General features: G+C 46.6%; 1 protein-coding gene, 1 long non-coding RNA gene and 1 pseudogene across 5 annotated transcripts in view; 2 read left to right on the plus strand and 1 right to left on the minus strand.

Annotated features, from left to right (window-relative positions):
- The window catches only part of LOC141423404 (uncharacterized), a 27,026-nt gene extending 3,408 nt beyond the window's left edge, over positions 1 to 23,618 (minus strand). Inside the window, exons 1-4 of one of the 3 annotated variants that reach the window (XR_012448247.1) lie at positions 21,897 to 23,618; positions 19,167 to 19,606; positions 12,412 to 12,486; positions 11,894 to 11,969 (exon numbers count right to left, since the gene is read on the minus strand). This is a non-coding gene — a long non-coding RNA (uncharacterized lncRNA). The remainder of the gene's footprint in view (positions 1 to 11,893; positions 11,970 to 12,411; positions 12,487 to 19,166; positions 19,607 to 21,896) is intronic. The other 2 variants (XR_012448246.1, XR_012448245.1) reach the window with 2 other exon arrangements.
- Positions 151 to 3,377, plus strand: LOC141423403 (U6 snRNA-associated Sm-like protein LSm3 pseudogene; annotated as a pseudogene).
- Positions 20,470 to 24,030, plus strand: part of Ppp1r16b (protein phosphatase 1 regulatory subunit 16B) — a 94,365-nt gene continuing 90,804 nt past the window's right edge. The window contains exon 1 of one of the 2 annotated variants that reach the window (XM_074074755.1): positions 20,470 to 20,613. The gene's annotated coding sequence lies outside the window, so the exon portion shown is untranslated. Of the gene's footprint in view, positions 20,614 to 20,949; positions 21,075 to 24,030 lie in introns of those variants that run through there. The other variant, XM_074074754.1, reaches the window with a different exon arrangement.

Raw genomic sequence — 24,030 nt, forward strand, 5'->3', positions numbered from 1 at the left:
TTTGCCAGTTGGTCATCAGCTTGCTAGCCCTCTCGATATGTGTTTGTCATTCCCTTCCTGAGTGAGTCCTTTCGTGTGTCCTATCTTGTTCATTCCTGCCCTGAGCCCTTTCGGGTTAAGGACCTCTGCGATCCCGGCACCTCATAGTTGAACAAGCAGTAAGCTGACCTACGTGGGTTGTTGGAAAACAGGAGGGGTCAAGGACTTGGTGGGGACAGGCCAAGGAGCTGAGCCTTGAGCTCTCTAGTATCATCTCCCATCAAGCATGTGTGACCTTTCATGATCGCCTTCACAGGTGCAGCTCTTGGGGAATCCTGACCTTTCCTAGCACACTAGACAAGCTTGCTGTCCGCCAGTCTCCTTTGCCCGTCACACAAACCACCAACCAAGTGCTCACTACATATCTCAGGCTTTAGACCCCAGAGGATCTCTTCTACACTGCGACATATTTCCCAAAAGCAGAGTTGTGTTTCATTAAGCTTGGAGTAGCCAGGGCCCAGAGCTGCACCTGGAGGGTGCCAAGGGCCACAGGCACTGTGACCCTGGTGACACCTTGATTTGGGACCTGCCTCCAGAACAAGTATCTTGTTTTAGGCACCTGGTTTGTGATAATTTATTCCAGCCTCCCTTGAAAACAAGGACAGGTGGCCAGGCTGAGTTGGTGACTCAGAGCAGGTGCAAGTAGTTAATTGCAAGAGAGAAATAACTTAGCCATAATGGAGGAGTCCCAGCAGTAGCAGAACATGGAGATTTACCCCCAGTAAACTAGGAGGATGAGGGAGGGAGCAGAGGTCTTGGGACACTCCCCATTTTGCCCCCTTTCCAGCCCCTGTTCTCTGCTTTTATGAGTTGGCTATTTTCGATACGTAACACATTTTTTTTTCTTTCAAGTTTGAACTCAGGGCCTCACACGTACTAGGCAGGTACTCTTACTGGTTTGAGCCACTCTGCCAGCCCTCAGATACCGCACAGAAGTGGAATGAATCATGCAGTTTCTTCCCTGTAGCTAGCTTATTTCACTTAACATAATATCCTCCAAGTTTATCTGTGTTGTTATACTGGCAAGATTCTTGGCTGAATAGTGTTTGTATTTCTAGCCCACATTTTCTTTATCTGTTCATCCCTTGATGGACCTTGGGGTTGCTTCTTTGTCTTGGTTATCGTGAATAGTGCTTCAGTGGACATGGGATGTAGATAACTCTTTGAGATCCTGATTTCATTCCTTTGGATGTGTGCCCAGCAGTGGGGTTGCTGGATTGTGGTGGTTCTTGTTTTCTTTCAGTCCTGGGCTTACATTCCTACCATCAATGTCTAGGGTTCCCATTTCTCCATATCCTTGACAGTTCTTACTATTTTCTGTTTTTATTTTGTTTCTTAAGGCTTTTTCCTTTTTTTGGTGGTACTAGGGTTTGAACTTGGGGCCTTGTGCTTGCTAGGCAAACACTACCACTTGAGCCACTCCAGCAGTCCAGTTTTTTTAAAAGACATTTTTACTAGCATATACTAGTTCACAGGGTTTCACCATAGGGTTCCATGAGTATATTGTACTTCAATCAGATTGACCTCTCTGCTACTCTCTTACCCTTTCCCTCATCTCCCATTATTCAGCAGCTTTCATTATCCTTCCTTATGCCATCTTCACATAGATACAACACATTTTGGACATTAGTCACTCTGTCAGGCTAACAGCTTTTGATTTGCATTTCCCTGATGATTAGTCATGTTGAAATTTTCATACACCATTGGCCATTTGTATGCCTTCTCTGTAGAAATGTGGACTCAAGCCCTTTGCCCATTTTAAACCAGGTAGTTTGTTTTTGTTACTGGGTTGTAGACGTTCTTTATATATTCTGGCCCTTAATTAAGTCTTTTTTAGATATGTGGTTTGCAGATGCTTTCTTCCTGTTCTGTAGGCCACCTTTTCATTTCTGTTTGTTCCCGTTTACTGTACAGGTTTTAGGCTTGATGTAGTTCCATTTGTCTTATTTTTGCCTTTGTTGCTTGTGCTTTTGGTGTCCTATCCAAAAACTCATTGTCAAATCTGATGTCCTTTATGTTTTCTTCTGGGAATTTTAGTTTCAGGTCTTTTTTTTTTTGGCAGCTCTGGAGTTTGAACTCCAGGCCGCACACTTGCTAGGCAGGTGCTCTTATTGCTTGAACCACTCCACCAGCTCTTTTTTGTGATAGGCTTTTTCGAGATAGGGTCTTGCAAACTATTTGCCTCAGGCTGGCTTCGAACCGTGATCCTCCTGAGTAGCTAAGATTACAGGAATTAGCCACCAGTGCCTGGCTGGTTTCAGGTTTTATGTTTAGGTCTTATCAATGTCATTGATACTATATTGAAGAAGAATTGAAAAAAATGGGGTAGAATTAATGTTTAAACTAATAACTCAAAAATTTCTTCCCCTCTGCATAAGAAAACCCTCTGAATATAAATGCTGCAATCACACATTGTGTCGTTGTCCCCCTCCTCCCCTTTGAGGGAATGGGCTTCAGACTTTTTAACACCAATGTCTACTAGAAAGTTAATAAAGGAAGTTGAATAACTAGAAAACAAAAATTATAACATGGATAAATAATTTTGCTTGAAAAAGACAAAAACTACTTGAAAACCTAATTTAAAATAAGGTACAAATACACAAATAAGGAAATAATCATCAAAAGAAATAAATCATTTCCTTGTACACTTGTAAATATATTAGAAAATGTAGATGAGGCAGGATTTGAAACATGGCGGATGACGTGGACCAACAACAAACTACCAATACCGTAGAGGAGCCTCTGGATCTCATCAGACTCAGCCTGGATGTACGAATTTATGTGAAGATGAGAAATGACCGGGAGCTTTGAGGCAGATTACATGCTTATGACCAACATTTAAATATGATCCTGGGAGATGTGGAAGAAACTGTGACCACTATAGAAATTGATGAAGAGACATATGAAGAGATATATAAATCAACAAAATGAAATATTCCAATGCTCTTTGTCCGGGGAGATGGTGTTGTACTTCTTGCCCCTCCACTGAGAGTTAGCTGAAACAAAGAGTCTATCCTGTGTAGGAAACAGGAGACTTTGTACAGTTGCCTCTTTAAATGTACAAAACATTCAAAGAGAGAAGCCTGCATACATTTTGATATTAAGAAATGACCCAAGGATTCTTCCACCCCTGAAACGAGTTGATTTGCAAGTAACTTACAACTTCTTCAGCTAAATGGCATTTGTATTTTTCTTCAACACTTCCAATAAACGTGACTACCAAGAAAAAAAAAATGTAGATGAAAGAAGTCAGTTTTCTAGGAAAGTGTTTTTCAAGATTTACCCACACAGAGATAAAGTCTAAACAGACCTATTTCCATTAAAAAAACTCAAGCTAATTGTCAGAGAACTGCCACCTCTCCCTTCAGAAACTCCAGGCTCATCATTGGAGCCGACAGAATTCTATTAGTCTAGACACTTCCTGTGTTCCTTAAGCTTTTTCAGAGGCTAAGAAAGGGATCATGTTAAGCTTTCTATATAGCAAGTGTAACATTTACATTCAAAACCCAATAGATTGCATGTGTACACACACACACACACATACACACGAGAATGATAGGCCTATCACTCAAAATATCAGTACAGAAAATTGTTTGAAAACAGAATCCACCAAAACAGAAATAATACAGCATGGGCTTGGGATGTAACTTGGTGGGAGAGCAGTTGCCTACCACCCTGGGTTTGATCCCCATCACTGCCTCCCCACCAATAATAATAGTACATCATGACCAAGAGCATTTGTACAAGTGTATTCACCTAACACTAAACATCTCGGAGCTTAACTCAAGGTTTATTTCTTAAGCTGTACGTCTAGTTAACGTCACCATGGCAGACAGGTTGGAATACATTGTACCATATAAATCACTCCATGCTGTCAGCCGTGAGGATCCTGCCATCTCAAAGCAAGGCAAGAAAGAAGACATTAAGGGGTAAGTCGACTCTCAATGTCCACCTAGAAGAGACACCATAAGTGTCAATGACAAAAGCAAATCATTTGGCCATGTTCATTTCTTAGAACTGTCTTTCTTGGTCTACTTAAAATAGTTAAGCTTACAAGTGGTATTTTTTGGTGATTGCGCTAAGGGTGACAGGTGCATCCTTACTATGATCTGCCTTGAAGTGATTCTGTAACACTTCACGAATGGCACCACAGTACAAAACTTCATTAGCTATTGCCATGTGTTTTATGTCTCTTAATAAAACCCATCATACATGGTTAATACTGTTATTTAGTCAGTGCTCTTCCAGAGGAGTCCAAAAGAAGGGTCTTTCTGTTTATCTGCACCTTGATTCTCCTGTGCAGGGCTAGAGACTGGACATTTCCTTGACTGGTTTCTTGGCCAGATGTTAAGAATAGTCAATAGGGTGCAGGGGAAGCTGATGCCTCGTTTAGAAAGCCTTTTGGACTTCGAGAGGAAGTGGAGTGGGGCTGTCCTGGAAGTCACTCCTCAGCCTAGACAACCTGGTTCACCCAGATGGGGAGATGAATTTGGCTGCCTGCCACGCTCCATCCTGAGCTGTGTTTTGATGAACACCTGAGCAGCAGTGGGCTATTCTCTTACTGCCAAGCTGTTTGCCAGCCCGGCAACCACCTGGGTGTGGTTGAGGTTGTTGGACATTCCCCAGTGGGACAGACTACTGGAAACTTTAGTTTTATAAGCTCAGGGATGAGAGCACTTTACCTGCTGATTGCTCCCAGCTTGGGCCACTTCTGGAATGATTTACACTGGGTTTTGATGAAACAACAGAACCAGGCCTTGGTGATCATTAGTACAAAAGAGCCTTCCAAGTGCATGGATGAAGTGATTCTGTCAGCCTTCACCATAGGCATTCCTTTAGCCATTCTGCGAACGCTGTGGTATTTCAAATTCCTAAGAAAATCCCTAAGAATTTGAAGCCAGTTGACCAGAATATTTGCAAAGGGGGAGGATGACTGCCTTTTTGTTCTTGACAGCACTTTCCACACTCGCCCTGACAGTAGGATAGCTGTTAAAATACTGCTGAGACACTGGGAGGTTTAGGGACACATCAGTCACCCCCCACACCACCCCACCCCCGCAAATCCTAGTGCCTCTCAGTGTGGGCCTAGCCATGGGTTATGGAACAGGGTGAGCGAATAGGTCCTCTGGTGCCACGTGGTGGGGGGGACACAGTCACATGGATGCCAAATCTCTGAAGGTTCTTTTCTAATGGGGGCTAATTTTGAAAAGGGCCAGATTTACACAGCTGCCAGAGGAGCTGGTGTTGGATGAGGAAGGGGAGAGCACAGGTGCTTTGGAACATGAGTATGTGGCTCTCTGAGCTGGAGAAACAGAGTCCTGAAGCTTCCTCTGCCCTTTCCCCATGTTGCTCTTGCAATGCAGGCAGGCAGGAAAGTGACCCCCTCCTCTCCTGCAGCTGGGCACCTGAGCATGGTGGAGCTGGTCGGAAGGGCCTACTGTGAGCCAGTGAGTTAAGATGGCTTACTATGCGGTCTCACCCTCCAGCCCCAGTGTGGATACTTGCCTGAGAGCCTGTGACTCTCCCTCCCATCCTCAGCTCTGCTGTGTGTTTAATGAAAGAAAGGTTTTCAGAGAAAACCATGTGCTGTTAAAAAGAAACAGGTTTTTAAATTGGTAGCCTCATTTACTTGTCTGTTGCCCTGACAATAACCTTTCAGTGGGCGTGTCTGTTCTTAAAAATGAAGGTACAGGTTGCCTACATCAGCCAGAACAGTTTTACAAGGTCATTTGCTTTTCCTTCTCCTATGACAACGATTTCCTTCAGAATCGGAGAGTCTGTCTCATTTTAAATTAAAAGACATGCCAGATGGGCATGGTTGTGCGTGCCTGTATTCCCAGCACTCAAGAAGCTGGGGCAGGAGGATCAATCTTGAGTTCAAGGCCAGCCTGGATTACATGTTGAGCCCTAATCTTAAAAAAAAAAAAAAATTCCTTTTGGGGGTTGAGACTAGCTCAGCAGTGGAGCACTTTTTTAGGTCCTGGATTCCATCCCAGCACAGCAAAACAAACAATACATGGTTTGAGTTGGGAATTTTGTTTATGTTATGCACAATTATAAAACCAATGTCAATCCAAATAACACAGTCTTTAAAAGCAAAGCAAAATGAGTGAACCAATTCTATAACAAGTTGATGGCTTACACAGGGAAGACTTATTTTAAGTGACTTTAAGTAGATGGCTATTTTGTCTTATATTTTGTGTGTTCTGGAGTCATGTATAAATAGGTAGATAATTTTTTTGGTGGATAGATAGATATTTTTTGGTGTACTAGGGTTTGAACTCAGGACTTCACTCTTGCTAGGTAGGTGTTCTACCACTTAAGTCACTCTGCCAGCCCTAAAGGGATATTTTAAGTGACTTTTTCACAGTTGTTGACAAAAAAATAGTAGCTGAATGTACATCTTTAGTGGAATAGCTTCAAAAGCTAAAGGGAACTGCAAAGAAATCTTAGAGTTTTCAGCAATTATGTTAGTAATAGCATTGATATGGTTATTCTGAAGATAAATATGTATGTCAGTATATTCAAAGGACTGTATTAATGTTATGAACTAAAATAATCAGTATGATAAGATATAAAATAAAAAGTTAAAATCCTGTAATCTTAATTTTGAGATGAAAATACCAGGATGAACACAATGTGTTTTCTTTTTTTCTCAGCTAGAAATATAGTCCAGAAATAATGAACAGCCATGACAAGGAGCACCCCTAGGGGCCACCTTTTAGCTTCTCAGCACCATTTCCCATTAAAAACCAGTACCCGCACATATGAATATAATAATAATTTTAAAAAAGAGACTAGAGAAAACTAAAAAAAAACAAAACAAAACAAAAAAAAAACCAACAGTGCCCCCTGCAGAAATGGACGGCTCAGGGCTGGGGAAAAGATGAGATGACCGCACAACCTGGAAGGAGAAGGGGTTGTGCAGAGCAGCCATCTCCTGAGGAGTGGTCATATTTGGTTCAGGAGAATGGCCAAATGAAGTGGCCTTGCAGGACAAAGCCAGGAAGATAACCACTGACCATTCTTCCTCCCTCCCATTCTTGCCAGGGCTCCCTTGTCCAAACCCAACTGAAGCCAGAGGGTCCCCACTGATACAGCTCACTCAGTTCAGCCTCCTAGGACAAAGGCCAGGGTGAGAAGGGCAGAAAGAGAAACAAATGGGACAAATGAGTAAAATCTGTTGTGAACATGAGAGGTAGTACCATGGGGGTGTGATCAGCAAAGTCCAGAATGCAGGAAATGTGCCAGCACTGACAACCAAGAGGAAAAACGAGAGAGGGGACACAAATGAAAAACGAAGGCAGCACAGCACAAATACAGAGTGTGGACCTTGTTTAGTCTCACCAACTGGCTTTGTTGTTTTAAAGAAAACTTAGAGCAATCTGGGAAATGTAAGCACTAGCTGAACATTTGAAGATATCAAGCAGCTACTGAGTTTAAAAAGATATGGTTGTGACTTGTAGTTATGGAGAGGGAAGAAAAGAGAGAAGAGTGAGTGAACTTATCTACTAGAGAGGCTTGAGGAAGAATCTGCAGATGAAAGGATGCCTGGGATTTGCTCCAAAATAACCAAGTGGGGTGGGAGGGGACTGAAGTGGGGGCTGTAGACGAAACCAGTAACTGTGTTGATAATCGTTGAGTATGGGGGCAGAGGTATACAAAGGCTCGTTATATTTCTCTCTCTGCTTTTGCAGGAAAACACTCTTCCTTAGTTTTGTTTACCAAATAGCAGTGTGTCCTAGAAGCCACCCATTGTCAGTGTGTGTAGCTGCTGCTTTTTAACATACAGGTTGAACATCCCTAATCGGAAAATCCAAAATGCTAAACTTCCTGAGCACCAGTGTGACCTTGTGATAGAGCACCAGCCTAGCCAGCATGAAGCCCTGAATTCAAACCCCAGTGTTGCCCCACAATAACAACAAAAAATGGCAGGGTATGGTGGCTCCGTCCTGTAATACTAGTTGCTTGGGAAGCAGAGATTGGGAGGATTGCAGATTGAGGCTTCCTCACTTCTTAATGCTTTACTACTTCCCAATAGCACCACGCTGGGAACTTAGCCTTTAACACACTCTTTGGGGAACATTTAAGGTCCAAACTAGAGCACCACCTCATACATCCCTAAACATTGTTTTTAAGATTCATCTGTGTTGCGTAGGGGTGAGGCTCAGTGGTAGAGCACTTGCCTAGTGTGTATAAGGCCTGGATTGACCCCCAGCCCTGCAAAAAAAAAAAAGAAAAAGAAAAAAATGTTCATCCATGTTGCAGCTTTGCGGTCCACTCATTTTCATTGCTGTATAGTATTTAACTAGGTTTAATGGTCTGAGTTATTTTTGTTTGTTTTTTCTATATAGTATTTTATTACATGCATTATTACCATAATTTATCCAGATGGAATTTATCTTGGTGTAGGTTTATAATAGAACTCTAACTGAATTTTTTTCAGATGACCAACCAGTTGAACCAACACGATTTATTGAGTAATCCATCTTTTCCCCACTGATTTAAATGCTACTTCTGTTACTTATGAAGTGATGGGTTGCTTCCAGGCTCTCTTGTCTGCTGCATTCATCTTTCTGACTATTCCTAAATTCACACGAGCTGTTCATTATAGTCACTTTATAATACATTTGAAGGGCTGGCAGATTTCTCTCCCCAGATATAACTAACTCTCTCTTCTGCTCCCTCCATGGCTTCTCTAGATATACCTCCACAGTCTTTGGAATCAGTCTGTCAAATCCCAAAATAATCCCATTGGGATGTTTATTTGCATCCCAATAAAATGATAGCTTAAAGGCTAGAAAGACAGGCTCTTTACCGAATCTTGTCGCCCCAAATGGGATGTGGCTGTTTCCTTTACTCAGGCCTTACCGCACATGGCCGGCTCTGAAGGATTCTTCATATGGTGCCTGCACTTCTTGGGAAGCAACTCATTCACCTTAACTTCTGGAGAAGATTCGATTATGTTTCACCCCATGCCTATTTCATCATTTGAATAAACGTTTCCATAAATAATTGTGCATGGGCTGGTGGAGGAAGTAGCTCAAGCGGTAGAGTGCCTGCCTAGCCAGTGTGAGGCCCTGAGTTCAAACCCCAGTGCTGCCAAAAAACCCAAAAAAACAAAAAACAAAGTCATGCTAATATAAAAAGAGAAATCAAGAAATTGAAGACTAACATGATATTATGAAGGGAATTTTAAAAAGAATGAGGATAAACTTATAGAATACACTGAAATAAAGTTAAAATAGATAATGTTCTTGATATTAAATAGAGGGTCCTAGCAAGAAGATAGATGATCATTGTACAGTTAGTATTGTGCTGGTCTCAACTGCGGCATCATTGCCTGTCTATCCCTAGGCTGAGGCTGCTGCCACGCTCTGATCAGGCTTTTTTCCACTGCTGTGGTCACTTGGGAACCCTCCACCACGGCATGCAGACAGGCAAGGTGGCAGAAGCCCCGTCCCCAGGACTCCTACTGATCTCTGAGTTAACACAGAGCAGGGGCCAGGGAGGCTACACGGGGAATGCCTGTCTGCAGATGAATCCACCAGAATCCAGCAGAAGCAACGCCTGAGAGGCAGGGTCCTGAGGCCCGGGGTCCAGATTTGCCTGAAGGTGCTTCCCAGGATTCTGAGACCGGAGCCGCAGTGTGACTGCATCAGGCCCCAGGGATACTGGGGAAAGGGGCTCATCTGTCCACCAGCTGGAGGGCTTTAGGAATGCCCCAGCAGTGGACACCAGTGGCAGCAGTGATCCGCCCCACGGAAGCTTAAAGGAGGGCACTGAGCAGAAGGGGTCAAACAACAGGGGCCAGTCAACCGCTGCTGCAGAACAAACCACGGGAAGCTCCAAGGACACTGCATCTTCTCAGGACCCTGTGGATCGTTCACTCCTGCACAGCCCAGCTGAGCAGGCTGTCCATTATGCAGACTTGCTCACAGGCCTACAGCTACAGGCCCAAGGTGGCCTCACATCTGGGGCTTCAGCTAGGGTTTCTGGAGTCCTCCTCTTTGGGGTTTGTCTCCTAAGAGTTACTCCAGTTTTGTGCACAAGGTGGTGCTGTTCCAAGGGAACAGTGTGTAAGTGCTTTTCAAGCTCCTGCCTGAATCATCTGGGTGTTGTTCCACTGGCCAAAGCAAGACACGTGGTTGGGAGAGCATTGGGCACTGTGACTGTCGTGGCCACACAGTATGATGCACGAGGCATGCTTGGTCTGCTTCGCCTGGCACAAGGGAGCAGCCCATAAATGACAGGGATCATAAGTGAGTGTGACAAAGAGGGGTGGTAGAGATGATGGTCGGTGACAACCAGAGCAGGCGTTAGGGATGCTCAGAGAGCTCAGGATGAGGACAAGTGTGGTCTTTTAGAGGAGGCAGGCAAGGACATCCCAAACAGATGGCCACATTTCTTCTGCCCAGAACAAGTTCAAGGGCGTGAAAGTTGGAACGAGAATGATGAGCTCAAGGAATTATAGCGCTGTTGGCCTGGAGGAGGGCACCTTGGCAGATTGCATTCCCAAGATGGCACTCTCCCATCCTACGCCGCGTGACTGCTGTGGGCCTATTGTGCCCGTGCCCCCACCCCCACTCCCCCATCCATATTGAATTGCTGATCCCCCATATTTCACAATGTGATGATCTGGAAGTAGGGCTTTTAAAGGTTTAAAATGAGGTGGTTAGAGAGGACCCTACCAATCTGACTCATGTCGTCATCAGAAGATATTTGAATACAGAGAGACACCAATGACTCCTGTGTACAAAGATACAGCCAGCAGGGGGCCAGCTGCCACTCTTGGACAGAAGCCTAAGAAGAAACTAAGCCTGCTGCCTCGTTGATCTTGGACTTCCAGCTTCCAAAGTGCTGAGAAATAAATCTCAGTTGTTTAAGTCACCCTGTCTGTGATAGTCATGGCAGCCTTAGCAAATTGACAAGATGCCCTTACTCTGCCTTCCATCCAGAGGTGGCCTGTGTCCTTTCCCCTGGAAACCCAGACTTGAACTCAGAAGTGAGGAAGCCCAACCTCTCCCAGCCCAGAGGCGCAGGCAGATCTGAGGTAGATGTTCCTCCAGACAGCTAGCATTCATCCCCAGATGTGAGTGGATGCCTCCAGGTGATTCCAGCCCCAGCCATGACTCTTTCCAGCTGATGATCCAGACTGAGGAACAGTGACAAGCTGTTCCTACTGCACCCTTTCCAACTTTTGAACCCACAGAATTCATGAGTAAAACAAAGTGGTTGCTTTACCCCCACTAAATTTTGCGAGAGTTCATTACATAGCAATTGTAACTCCCAAGGGTGCTTTCAGAGCAGCTACAACCAGTCTGGCTCTTCCTCATAAAATAGAAAAGGAGCCAGCTGTGGTGGTGCACACTTGTAATCCCAGCATGTAGGAAGCTGGGCTGCACAGTGAGACACCTCTCAAAAACAGAACACCTTTCTCCAAAACACAGCTTTGATAGAGCACTGGTGCTGCCACCTGGTGACCAACACAAACAATGCAAGACTTGCTGTTTGTCTTTAAGAACAACTTCCTCACATTCATTCCACAAACAGTTCACAATCCCTGATAAAGATGGGACAAGCGTAGTTTAAAAAAGCATATTACAAGCTGGGCACTGGTGGCTTATGCCTGTAATTCTCGCAGCTTGGGAGGCTGAGATCAGGAAGATCAAGGTTCCAGGCCAGTACAAGCAAATAGTTCATAAGATCCTATCTCCAAAATAACCAGAGCAAAATGGACTGGAGGTGTGGCTCAAGTGGTAGTGCACCTGCTTTACAAGCATGAAGCTCTGAGTTCAAACTCCAGTCCCACAAAAACAAACAAACAAAACCCCATAGATGTGATAGTACACACCTCTAATCCTACCACTGGAGAGGCTGAGGCAGCAAGATCTCGAGTTTGAAGCCAACTGGGGCAGCATAGCCAGACCCTGTCACAAACAAACAAGCACCATACTGTAACATTTACTGGATTTTGTATGCATTCATCTTTGATCATTAAAATACATTTATAAATCTACTCTCTCCTACATTTTTCCAAAACCCACAATTCTGTGCAAAGTGAAAGGTTTTCATCAGTTTGCACAGATGCACTCGGCTAACCCTGATGTGCATTGACGTGAGGCTGTGCACGGTCTTCCATTAACACTGCATACAAATATTCATGTTTGGTTATGGGGTGCTGCTGCAGTCCTCCCTAGGGGCCTACATCACACAGAGAGAGAGAGAGAGAGAGAGAGAGGGGTTCTCAAAGTGTGGTCACCAGATCAACAGCAGCCGCACCCCTTTGAAACTAGTGAGAAATGGACATTCTTGGGTCCCCCCACCCCCTGTGACTAACAAGCCCTCAGGGTGGCCATGATTCACACTCACCTGGTTCAGAGCCTGTGCACTCCATTGCACTTACAAAATCCCCAAACTTCCGAACTTCCAAAGCACATTTGGCCCCTGTGATTTAAGATAAGGGATGGTTTTCAGACACGTATTTGAAATTTCAAGTGATGTTATAGGCAGCCGTGAGATTTTTATGTTTCAGAAAGGGAGGCAGCAGGGGTTCTTTGAAGAATGGAGAGGGGAGATGATTAATAACAACAGACACTAACTTGTTGAGACCAAGTGCTTACACACTCTCCCTGTCCACACAGTAACCAGGAGGTCGGGGTTTTTATTATCCCCGTCTTATGGTTGGGAAACTGAGGCAAGGAGACTGAGTAATGGCCAAAGCCTAGAGATGGTGACTGACAGGAGCTGGGAACTTCAGTAGAGGGACACAGCCAACTCACATGGACTCATTTCTTCTGCCTGAGGATCTCCTGCTGGTGCCTCTCTTTGGTTAAACACTACAAGAAGCCAGAGGATAAGGAATCCCAACAATTTTACCCCCCAGTGGTGCAGAGCAGAGAGTGGATCTGTAGGGGCCTGGAAGGCTCCCAGCCCCTCCCCGTTTTATATCTGTGCTGCACACCTAGTATATATATCACCAAGTGGATGCTGTTGTGTTCTAAACATAAAAATGTCCCTCTGGAAGTATCCATTTGCAACATGCTTTGTTTTCAATTCACCTTTTGTTTTCTAGATTTATCTATGCTGTAGGGGTAGTTTTGTTTCAGTTCATTTCTTGTTGCTTAGAATCCCTTGATTTGTTTATCCGTCTCCCATCCACAGACATTTAGGATGCTGGTAGTCTTGTGCCTACACAAAAAACTAGAACCAATGTCCTCCTAGGTAAGGTGGGAGTGTCTTCTCTCGGCAGGTATTGCTACATGTGGCCTACTGGCCACAGACATGGGCACCCAACTTTCCTACATAACACTACCTTTCTCTCCAAAGCGTTTGGTTCCTCCCACCACCAGGAGTCTGGGTTCCAGTCTTAGCCCACTGAGTACTGACAGACCTTACCTCCCAGCTGATTTATTTCCATTTTCCTGGTCATTCAGAAGCCCAGCATTGCCTCAACCAGTTTATCATCTGGGGATAGACATCTTGCCTTCCTACTTCAGATTTGCCTATGTATCTTTCAAGCCTAGAATTCCAAAGACCTTCACACCCTTGATCCAGGAATGAACATGTGAAAAATGTTTTGGCAGCCAGGTGTGGGACACCCACCTTTAATCCCAAATACTTGAGAGGCAGAGGCAGGGTAGACTGTGGTTCAAGGCCAGCCTGGGTAGAAAGTTAGGGAGACCCTATCTCAACAAACAAGCTGGGGATAGTATCACATGCCTGTGATCCCAGCTATGGAGGAGGCCTATCAAGGAGAATTGTGGTCTGAGGTTGGTCTGGACAAAAATGCAAAACCCTATCAGAAAAATTACTAAAGCAAAAAATAAAATAAAATAAAATGGAATTAAAAGGGCTGGAGGTGTGACTTGAGTGGGAGAACACCTGCCTGGTGCCCCTCCAAATTCACATGTGGCAGTCCTAACCCCTGGAGCCTCAGAATGTGCCTTTGTTTGGAGATGGGGTCTTTGCTATGGTTTGAATGTGGGTGTGTCCCCAGGGGCCCTTGTGTTAAAGACTTGGTCCCTGGGTGGCACTATTAGGAGGTGGGGCTTTAGGAGAGGTCTTTGGGTCACTGTTTTAATTCTTTGCTTCCTGTTTGTGATATAAATGGTTTTGCTCAGCCATGCCCTCCTATCATGATGTGCTACTCTTGCCAGAGTGCCAAAGCAATGGGGCCACCTGACCTTGGGCTGGGACCTCCACAACCAGAAGCCAAAATAAACCTTTTCTCTTTACAAATTAATTGACCCAGATGTTTTTCTAGAGTGGTGAAAAAGTGACTTTGAAAAAGTCTTTGACAGTCTTTGAAAAAGTAACTAAGGTAAAATGGGTTCAGATGGGAGGTCCTACTCCAGCATAAGAAGAGATTAAGACACAGAGAAAAGATCCGGGGAAGTTGCTGGAGGAAGATGGCCATGGATCTACAAGCCAAGGAAGGAGGCCTTGGAAGAAACCGACTTGCTGATCCAGTTTGATGTCAGAGTTCTAACTTCCAAAATGATGGGAAATAAAGCAGTAAATTTCCTTGGCCTGTCTTCTGTTGTGGTGGCCTTAGGACACTAACACAGAGAGGGCCAGGTCTGTTCTGTTTACCACCAGATTTCCAATGCCTGGAGAAGACAGACCAGAAGGAGGAGTGCAGAGAGGGTTTGTGGAATGAATGAAGTGGCCCAGATTTATATGGCCAGTGGAAGGGGTCAGAGGAAAGTGACTGGTCCAGGTGTGGCTCTAAAAACCTAGCAAGAGAATATTTGAGAAATTACAGACTGAGGCTGGCCTTCCCTTCCTTCCTGTTTTGTTCATACACTACTCTATTCTTGCCTGCAGCTCTCCAGCCATCAGCCTTTGTCACTCAGTGCCTCTCGGGGCAGCTGGATGTCATCACAGCACCCAGAAATGGTTCGCCAGTCCTGAGTGGCAAAACTGAGTCTGGAACCTCCATAGCAGGTGGTAGCCTGCTGTTTTTTCCAGCCATGATCCTGTATAATGGAGAAGCAGACATTAATTCACTCATCACACTGGATCTATAATGGCAACTGTGGTCTCCATGGCTTTGACCGAGCGGGTTCTAGGAGGCCTTCCCCTAGGAGGTGACATTTGAGCTGAGAGTTGAGAAGAGCAGAGAAAAGGAACATCAGGCCAGGCAGAGGGAACAAGAGAAGCCACGACACTGGTAAGGACCAAGCTGGGCATGACTGGCACGGGCTGCTAAGGGCGATGTCTAGGGGTGACTTGAATTTCTGTCTCTCACATTCACCAATTGTTACCATTTTGGCTCATTTTCATTTCTTCTCGCTCTCTTCCTTCAGCATGCTTTTCTTAAAAAATAAGCACCTGTACCATACCTTTGTAAATAACCACAATACTGTGATCATAGCTGAGGTTATTGACATCACTTGATAATGACATCTAATGTACAGAGAAGACTGAAATCCCCCCCAGGCCACACACATCTTTTACAGATATTTACTTGTTCTATCCAGGGTCAATCGAGGGCATTTTATACTTTTTGTTACATCCCTTTAGTCTCTTTTGACCTGAACAAACTCCCTACCTTAAAAACAAAAAAGATACTAACTTTTAAAAAGAGATTCCCGCCTTGGAGCATGCTCCACATTAGATGTGTCTAAATTTTCCTCATGATCAAAATCGGGTTAAGTATTTTTGGCAAGAATATGGTGTAAAAGGTGTGCAGTACACGCTATTGCATCATAGCAGTGTGGCGACAATGTCACATTGTCCCTTCTGGGTGAACCTGAGTTAGGTTCTTTCTTTAAAGAGACCAGTTAGATTTCTACTGTAAAGGTCCACGTTTACCCTTTTTTGTTGTTTTTGTTTTTCAATGTTTCCCTTTTTATTTATTTTATAACTTTTTTTTTTTGGTGGAACTGGGGTTTGAACTCAGGGCTTTATGTTTGCAAGGCAGGTGCTCTACTGCTTGAGCCACTCCTCCAGTCCATTTTTCTTTTGTCATTTTGGAGATGGGGTCTCATTAACTATTTGCCTCGGGTTGACCTCTAACCTTGATCTTCCCAATCTCAGCTTCCCAGATAGCTTGGATTAGAGGCATGAGCCACCAGTGCCTGGGCACATCCTCCTTTTTAAATACTAAATAATCTGAGTTGTGATGTTTTAACTGTGTGACTATTCTGCTACCCAATAACTTTTCACTCAGTGGCTTAAACACCTATCTCCCTCAATCAATTTTCGTATTGCTGATTGTAGAAGGGAGTCTGCATTTTAAATAAGTGCCCCAGGTTGTGCTTCACCTTTGGTGGGGAGGTTTGGGAAACCCTACTTAAGACAAAGTAAGGGCAACAAGAGAAGGAGGCATTGGCTGTTTCAAAGAAACAAGCTGTTTCTTAGACGTGGTTAAAATGCACAGTCCTAGGTCCCATCCTACACCAAAGAATGAGGAAGAGGTAAAAAGACAGGTCTAGGAAGCTGTATTTTTAACACCCTGCTTGTCTCCTCTTCCATAAAGGATTCTATACTCACCCAAGTTTGAGAAATAGGGATTGATGTGACCCCTGGCGTGTGAAGTCAAGTTGCATTTGAGTGTGCCTGGGTTTTTGTTTCTGTTTCTATCTTTATGTGTGGGTTTAAAGGTAAACCTCTACTGACTCTGATTCAAGTGATCTGGAGTAGAGCTGGGGCATTAAAAATCTCTTAAGCTGTCAGTCGTGATCACACTCGTCTGTAAGGCGAGAGGATCTCAAGTTCAAGCCCAGCTTGGATTCTCTTAGTGAAGACAATGCACTGCCCAGTCTGCACGGGATTTTTCATAGACTTAGTGCAGAAATAAAAAAATTAAAAGTCAAAAGCAGTTCGCCCCACTCTTAGTTTCTCCTATGCTCACTGCATCACAGCACAACGTCATCTGCTGGCCCTACACATCTGGGGCTCCCTCCCATAGTGTGCAAACTGGTCATGAGGAATGGATAAAAGAGGTAGAAGAAAGGTCACTTCCCTCAAAAGTGGGGACATGGGAAATAGACACACACACAAGTATTGTACAGAGCAGGAAGCCAGCATTGTGGGAGAGGAAATGGCCGCCCAGCAAGCTCATGGCTGAGCCAGGACTCTTACCAGGATGCCTTTCTCTCTGCTCTACTCAGGGTTATTTCAGACCACGTGGTACTCTCTGCACTTCCTGCACTTCTGTGGCCTGGTCTGGCCAGGAGCCAACATTGTCACCAGCAGCAGCAGCGTGGGGACAAGAGCCACCAAGTGAGGCTTACTGCTGGCTGGGCATTGAATGAGTGTAGCCTGCCCAGCACCTCCCCACCATTGGCATTAGAACCACGGGGTCAAATGGCTTTTAGAATGAATCCCCTTTGCGCCTGGAGTTAGCTCTGGAGGTCTCTAGGACTTGACTCACATCATAGCAACTTCAAAATTCACCCAAACTCTACTTTCTATATAAATGTATATACAGCTACATTGGCTGATTGACTAGTTGACCTGAAGTTATAGAGACAGTTAATTGTATATGGATCAACATCAATGTTTCAGATTTTACATGCTGGACTCAGCTCATTTATATCCAAGACCTCAGACATTTTCCATAGCCTTTTAGAACATGCTTCAGCCTTGGACTCTCATATCTTACATAGATGCTGTTACAGATGGCTTCCAAATGAAGGGCAGGATTTTCCTGTCTGGGGACAGAAGAGAGCCATTTGGAGGACACCCAGAGAGTTGCTTTCAAGGACTGGAACATAATTTAACTCTTTTTTTGGGAGGGAAAAACTTTATTGAAGTCAGCTATGGTGGCACAAGACTGTAATCCCAGCACTCAGAAGACTGAGGCAGGAGGATCTCAAATTTGAGGTGATCTCAAAAAAAACCTAAAAAATCCAACCAACCCCCCAAAAAAACCCACCACCACCACCACCACCACCAAAAACCCTCGCACTTATTGAGAAATAATACACACACCATACAATTCATCCATTTAAAGTACACAGTTGAATGATTTTTTAGTACATTCATGGTTGTGCAGCCATCACTAGAATCAATTTTAGAACATTTCATCACTCCCCGAAGAAATGCCCTTAATCCTAGTTATGCAGGAGGCAGAGATCAGGAGGATCACAGGTTTGAAGCGAGCCCTAGGCAAATAGTTCGGGAAACCATACCTTGAAAAAACCCATTACAAAAGAGGACTTGAGGAATGGCTGAAGTGGTAAGAGCACCTGTCTAGTAAGCATGAGGTCCTGACTTCAAACTCCAGTGCCGCCAAAAAAAAGGGGGTGGGGAACAAAAAGAAATACCTTGTACTAGCCTCCTCCACTTGCCCCTGGCAATACCTTCCTAGCACTGGATGATCACTAAGGCGCTTTCTGCCTCTGTGGAATTGCCAATTCTGGACATTTCAACAGAATCGTATAATGTGTGGCTTGTAACTTGCTACCTTGCCAGCACTGTGTTTTCAAAGCTCATCTGTGTTGGAGCATGTATCAGCACTTCATCCCTTCTGGTTGTTGAATAATACTGTATTATATAGGCATATCACATTTTATTTATCTATTTATCATTTGATGGGCGTTTGGGTTTTTTCTGCTTTTGGCTTTTATGATGAATAATCCTATTATGGACACTGGTGAGCAATTTTTGGTGTAGATGTGGGTTTTATTTCTTGTGAGTGCTTACCTAGGAGTGGAAGAAGCTTGGGTTAAATGATAGAAGCCCCCCCCCACAGTGTGATTTGTATTTTGCATTAAATTCTGATTTGAGGGTAAAGTTATTTCCAAAAATGGTCACACTCTGAGGTAATGGGAGTTGAGACTTTCACATTCAGATTTGATTTGGAGGGGACAAAGCTGAGCCCCTAACAGTTATCTTTGGAGCACAAAAGTTTTAATTATTTTTTTTTTTTGAGTCAGGGTCTTGCTGTGTAGTCCAGGTTGGCCTTGAACTCCCTGTCTTCCTGGCTCAGCCTCCCAAGTGTGGGGATTATAAGCACGTATCACCAAACACAGCTAAAAGTTTTTATTATAATGAAGTCCAGTATTTCTATTTTTGCTTTGTTACTTGTGCTATAGGTATCATATTTGCTTAATCCAAAGTCACAAAGATTTATGCTTACATAAATCTGAGGGTTTTATACTTTTGGCTCTTACCTTTGAGTCTGATCTATTTGGGGTTAATTGTTGTGTATGGTATAAGGCAGGGATCCAGCTTCATTCTTTGGCATGTGACTATCCAGTTGTCCCAGCACGATTTGTTGAAAAGACTATTCTTTCTCCATTAAGTTGCCTCAGTACTGTTGTTGAAAACTGATTGGCCCTAAATGTAAGGATGTATGTCTGAATTTTCAGTTTTATTCCATTGATCTGTATGTCCGTCCTTGTATCCTTATCACACAAGAAGTGTGAGTCTTCCAACTTATTCTGTGTATAATATACTTTAACTTTTATATCAAACACTTGGAGAGATGTGAATGAACAGCACAACAGACTTCATTTCTGGAACACAGGCTCCAAGTTCTACACATGCCTTGGAGAGACAGATTACAGCCTTCTCAGCCTTCAGCGCTTCATTATAAACCAATGGAAACATTCTGCAGAGAACAATGGTCCCCTCCGGTTATTTCAAACAGCTCTTGAAGTCTTCCCCACCTGTTCTGCTCTCTAATTGTTCCTACGGAAGCAGTGTCATTCACAATTGGATTATTAAACTGAGAGGGAGCCAGGAGACAAAAGGAGAGGGACTTCAGAGGGCTTAGGGGCCTGGAACAAGCCCCCACCCACGGGTGTTTGCTCCTCCAAGAAAAGTCATTGAGTTTCCTTAACAAACAGGAAGTCACTAAACTCAGGTGGCACCATGGGCCTTAACAGAATATTTCTTGTGAGTATTGACCCAAAGTTCTCCCAAGACTGCTGCAAACAGAATTAACTGGGTGTCATCCCTATACTCCCCAAACTGAAACCTTGTCTGCACTGCAGCTGGTTGGCCCTGGGGTGCCTAGGGCTCTAATCTGGGGGCTGGAGAAAGCTCAGAAACAAAGCCCTTTGTGGAGAAGAGAACCCTATTGTTCTAAGGCCAGTGTGAGTGTGGATTCCAGAGAATGTTTTGGGATGGGTTTTTCTCTTTTGTTTATTAACTTTCTCTGCCCTTCCTGGGGGGGAGGAGGGGTTGGTTCTTAACAGCAACTTAAAGATAGTCAAATCCACTGTCTTATAAAGAAAGGGACCCAGTGCGGGGCCATGTGTCCCAGAACAGGTTTCGGTTAAATGACAGAAGCCCTCCTCTTCTCCTAATGTGTTTTGCGATTTGCTTTTATGTGAAATCGCAGGGAAGCAGCCAGGTCTAGATCCTGTGCACCTCAAACGGTGTCAGACGTCAGCGGACCACTTCCTTCCTCCTTCACTCACCTCCTTTCTTTCCAGAAAGAGGAAATGAAATGATACGAGTGCACGTCGCAAGTCACGGCCCCTATTCTCCCACTTGTCCTGCTCTCCTCATCTGGGAGACCTGCCTCGCGAAGCCCTGTCCCCAGCCAGGATGACAAGTCTGGCCCCTGGACGTCCTGGGGAGCCTTCAGACTGAGGCTGCGTGGGCCCTCAGGTAGGAGACTTGAACTCCTGTCACTGGCAGTATTCTGTGTGACCGTGGACAGGGTACTGGTCCTCTGGGCCTCATGATACCCATCTGTCAAATAGCAGCAAGAATACTGCCCTTGGCTTCTTCCTTGCCATACTGGGGCGTGGGGAGGAAAAGCTCAAGAAAAGCTATTCTGAAGCGTGGGGGCGTCCCATCCCCTTTCAATTTCCTGCTGTTCAAAAAAAAGGGGCCCCCACCCGGAGAGCGCTGGGACCCTGGCCTGCGCTAGGGTGCATGGAGGATGGCGCTGAGCCCGCCCACCCCCTTCCCGGGAGCTCAGGCCCCGCCTTGGGGGAGGAGCCGAGAGGCGGCTCTGAGAGCGCGGCGGAGCAGAGCTGGCTCTGTCGCCGCACGAGCAGCTGCAGCTCAGGGACCTACCGACCGAGCAGGGCCGGGAGCCGCCCGGGGCAGGGCTTGGAGAGCGGGTGAGTTGCCCGGCGCCGCCGCCTCTCTCCTTGAGCTTTGCGGCTTGACCGCGCGGGGGACGAGGATCGGGGCGGGGAGGTGGGCTCAGCTTCCCGTAACCCGGCTGCGGGAGAGAGAGGGGCGCTTTAGCCAAGAGCCGGTAGCTCAAGGTAATTGGAAAGGCGGGGACCGAGAGCGCGGGGCCGGGCAGTTGGTCTAGAGTGTGTGTGTGTGTGTGGAGGGGGGGTTCTCCCGCGTCTCGCGTTCCCATGACGAGGCTGGAGTCGGGGGTACATTGGCAGGTTGTTGGCTGGGGCTGTGGTGGCCCGATCTTGGGGCGGGGAGGGGGGATCCTCAGCTGGTTCTGCACTCGTGGGCCGCTTTCTGCCGGGCTTATAATGCCAGGCGGCGGGATGCACAGAGCACCAATCACCCCCGGCACCCAGTCTCCGCGCCCTGCACGGGGGTGCCGCCCCCTCGCGTGGCAGCGCTTGGTCCCCGCGGGCAAGCGGCTGGGCGCAGGGGTGCGCCTGCCCCGGCGGGAAAGGTCCTCAGGGCAGGCGCCCCTGCGAGCAGATCTGCCCCACCATGGGATCCCACTGACCGTGCCCACCGGCCCAGGGAGACCCCAGCGTGATACTTCCCCGGGAGTGGCGGGGCCGGCCTTTCCCCGCGGCCGCCGTGCGCGGGCTGCTGGGTCCCCCGCGCCAGGAGCGCTGCACTCCTCGCGAATCCCGCGCATCCGCTCCCGCAGGGAGGAGCGCCCCCGAGCGCCTAGGATGGACACAAACCGTGCAGCCCTCCCCCAAGAGACCGCGCAGAGGGGTCTCCCCCAAGGTCACCTGGAGCGCCCAGATCGCCCGGACTGGGGAGCCGGGAGCGGGAGGCTCTGGCTACCCGCCTCCTTTCTTGATGCGGACTCCTTTCCTTAGCTTTCCCCTCCTAAACCGGGCCTCCGGCTTCGCTGGAGATGCTGATGATGCAGCCTCCAGCCCTGGGCGGATAATTGAGTCTAGGCGAGCTGTGAATCTGGCTCGCCGGCAGCCCAGCAATGCACCGCCGCCCCGCGCCGGGCCTGGGACCCGGTACTCGCTGGCATCTCCAGAGCGGAGGGACAGAGATGCGGCGGCACCCTGCTTTTCAGAAGCGAAAGCCGAGCTGCTTACGCGCCCATGTGATTAGATCCCACATAATGGGCCCCTGTTCTCGCTGTCAGAAGCGCCCACCAGCTCCCCGCGGCTCCCAGTACCAGGTGCGGCCTCTGAATCGCCCTCTGTGGAGGACCCGGGGCTGGAGGTACCAGGAGCCCTTTCCTTCAGCGCTGTCTCTGCAACAGGCCTGCGTTAGCCGCCTCGGCCCGCCGTGGTACTTCCCTGTGTGCCCTGCCATTTCCTGCGGCTGGTGAAGCACCAGAGATGAAACCTTCATCAGGGAGGCATCCTTCCAGGCTGGTAGCAAAGCTTAGCTCGGCCAGCGACTAGCTAGCTGTTTGCTTGTGGGCCACTGCACTTGGCCTCACCAGCCTCAGTTGTCGTTAAGAAATGGGGCGAATGACCAGGCCATGGGGTGATGAGTGAGAGACCTCAGGAAAAGCACTTGTGCAGTATAGAGCACCCGAGGGAAGTGGCCAGAGGCAAACGCTGGCTGCTTTCGGTGTTGGTTTGAGCGGGGTGTGTCTCTTAGGTGCAGACGTGGAGCCCTGGCGGGTGGTTCTGCGGGGGTGGGGGAGTTTCCATATCGTCCACCCTCAGCTATCACAAAGAGCCAGCTTGCAGAAGGCGGTGGGGGCCTGTGACTCCTTCCATCCTGCTGCCTGCTTGCAGGGCCTTTCCCACACACCTCCCCCATCCCTTTCTCTCCCACCTGTCACCCACATTCCATCTTCTCTGCCTTGGGATGCTGCAGGCAAAGTGTCAACCAGACCACTCTAGACCTTCAAGTCTAAACCTTCCTGTCTACTGGGGTCTACCCATCAGCGTGTCCTCACCTCTCTGGCTCCAGCTCTTTCCAATCTCTGGAATGTTTGAATTGAAGAAACCACTTGATTTCCCTTCTTTTGGTCTTCTTTTGCTGTGACATTCATTTGTGGCTCCGTTTGCTCGGATGTCAGGGCCCACCCAAGGCTTCCTGTTGCTCTCTGGACCTTCCCTGGCTTGGGCCTGGAAATACATAGTAGGCAAGGCCAATGCTCAATGTCCACTCAGACTTTGTTCTTTCTGCTGATGGAGCCAGAGTGGAGATTCAGTTCTAATCTGGCTGTTAAGTCTTTTTGTGAGCCGGAGTCTCAGGGTGGAGGGGAGGCTGAGGCAGGACCATGGTTTCCCCCATGGCTAGAGCCTTTCTGCAGAGTTCCTTTGGTCCCTCTGGAAACTCAGCTCCAGGCTCTTCTCAACACCAGCTCCAAACTTAGAGAGAATTTGCAATGACCAACAGAGGTTGAGTCAGCCTGATTTGGCACATACATCTGATTCAGGTGCTATGTTTGGAATCTCAGAATCTCTTCCTCTAATAGCCTCATTTCCCCCTCTTGCAACCTAGCCAACTCCATTCCTCACCCCCAGGACACTTGTAGCATTTGTTAGACAATGGTCACCATCTGATGTCCTCCCAACTGAGCCAGGACAATCTTCTTGGTCCCAGCACATCTTAGAGGGTGTGATGGAGCCTGCTTCTTACCGAAAGTTGCAAATATAAAAAGTCGGGGAGGCAAGCAGGTGTGGTTGAAATGATGGCGCTAAACCTAAAAGGTCTGGGACCCTGAGTACAAACTCTCACTCTCTCAAGGTCCCTGTTTTCTCATCTGTGAAATGGTATTCATGGTAATGTCTGCTTCATGGGGTTGTGAGGATTGTGTGAGTCCCAGTCATAGAAGTGCTTAGAAGCCGGATGCAGGTGGCTCATGTCTGTAATCCTAGCTATTTGGGAGGCTGAGAGCAGTCAAGACCAGCCCAGGCAAATAGTCTGAGAGACCCCATC

This window comes from Castor canadensis, chromosome 5 (genome assembly GCF_047511655.1).
Source record: "Castor canadensis chromosome 5, mCasCan1.hap1v2, whole genome shotgun sequence".
Lineage (NCBI taxonomy): Eukaryota > Metazoa > Chordata > Mammalia > Rodentia > Castoridae > Castor > Castor canadensis.